The following is a 1,939-nucleotide window of genomic DNA, read 5'->3' as shown; positions in this document are numbered from 1 at the left end:
CACAAAAATGGAAGGTCAAATAAAAAAAAATGTTCAAAGACGAAATTATAAAATTGGATTTCCCAATTTCTAAAACAGATCTATAAGTTGAAATTAAATTAATGGGCCGATTCAATGTTTACTAAAAACTTAGATTCCAACCGATAATAGAAAATCAAACAAAGGTGAAGTTCAAATTAAAAATAACATAGAAGTTAAGAGTATATTAAAACCTAGGATTTACATGTTTAAATGATAACAGACTGAAGTTCACGTACTACATGGTGTGTGTTTCATATGAGAAAATAAAAATAAAAAAGCAAAGTCTAAAAAAATTTGTTGCTAGAAGTTCAAGTGCTTGACTTGAGGAAGTTCAAAAATACTTGTGAGAGAGGCTCATCATGTATTTACATATGCAAAAATGCATAAAAATGTTGTTTTTGTGAATTAAAATAATTCTCTCAGTCCATTACCAATTTGAAACAATTTTAAACAACTTTTCAAAGGTGTATAAATATTCTTATTCTGAAGAACGGTTAAAACAAAATGTTGATGTTGTTCGAAACAAAAGCTTAACCGTTATGTTTTAGAAATTCATGTTTTAGATATAAATGCGAAGTTCATGTTTTAGAAATTCATAAGTTCACATGTACCATATACTAAAGAAATTCACCAATGAAAAAAGGACCGTCTAGGCCATTTCACTGACAACAAAAAAATGTCTAAAAATGTTGCGAGACAAAAAAACAAATCATAGAAAGTGGAAAAAACTATAATTTTGTTTTGTAAAAAGTTAGAGTGGATCGATGTCTATAAAAACTCAGATTTTTTCCATTACTAAAGAGAAACAAAGAGAAGTCCAAAGTGATAACTGTCGGAAGTTCACGTACTGCATGATATGTGTTTCGTATGAGAAAAATACAATAAAAAGGTAAAGTCTAAAAGTTTTGTTGCTAGAATTTCAAGTGCTCGTCCCGAGAAAGTTAAAAAATTCTTCTGAAAGAGATTCACCGTGTATTCAGATGTCCAAATGGAAAAAGAAAGTATTTCAAATAAACCAAGAAGTCCAAATTATAAAGATAGAGAAGTTCAATATTTATAAAAAAGACAGGTTTCTCTTCGTTACTAAAGAATAAAATTAAAAAAGTTCAAATTAAAATAAAAGGAGTACTTTGATGTTTACAGAAAACTCAAATTCATTTCATTTCTAGGAAAAATAAATGTGTGAGGTTCAATCTTTAAAAAAATGTTTGATGCTTATTTGAAAACATTTTTTTAAGAATAAGAAGTTCAATTCAAAATAACAGAGAAGTTCGAAGTATATAAAAAACTCAGATTTCTTGCAAGAAGTTCATGTGCACCTCCGTGCACGGTTCAAAATTTATATTGCGGGGCGTCCGACCTCCAATTACATGTTTTCAAATGGCAAAAATGACGTCCGACCTTCAATTGCGTGTAATTTAACGTATACACAAAAATGCGACAGAAGTTCATAGTGAAAACAACGAGAAGTTAAAGTACTACAAGGAATGCATTTCAGGTGAGAAATAAAAGTATAGAAAAATAAAAGCTTAAAAGGTTTTTTGAAAGAAGTTTAAGTGCTCTGTTCGGGGAAGTTCAAAAATTCTTGCGAGAGAGGTTCACCTTATATTTCCATGTTTGAACAAACAAAAAAGAAATTGTTTTTTTGCATTTAAAATAATTCTATGAATCCACAAAGAAGTCCAGTTACGGAAATAGTTCATGTATTACCTAGTGTGTGTTTAATACGATAAAAATGAATTAAAAGTCAAGGTCCAATTTTGTTGTTGTTGTAAGTTCAAGTCCTCGGTCGGAGAAAGATAAAAGAAATATTGTGAGAGAGGGTTGTACCAAAACAATATCATTTGTGTAACACTGACGAAATGGATGAGAAAATTACAAACGAAAATACATCACAGAAGTTCAACGTGAAAACAGC

Source organism: Triticum dicoccoides, chromosome 5A (assembly GCF_002162155.2).
Source record: "Triticum dicoccoides isolate Atlit2015 ecotype Zavitan chromosome 5A, WEW_v2.0, whole genome shotgun sequence".
NCBI lineage: Eukaryota > Viridiplantae > Streptophyta > Magnoliopsida > Poales > Poaceae > Triticum > Triticum dicoccoides.
This window is presented reverse-complemented; position numbering follows the sequence as displayed.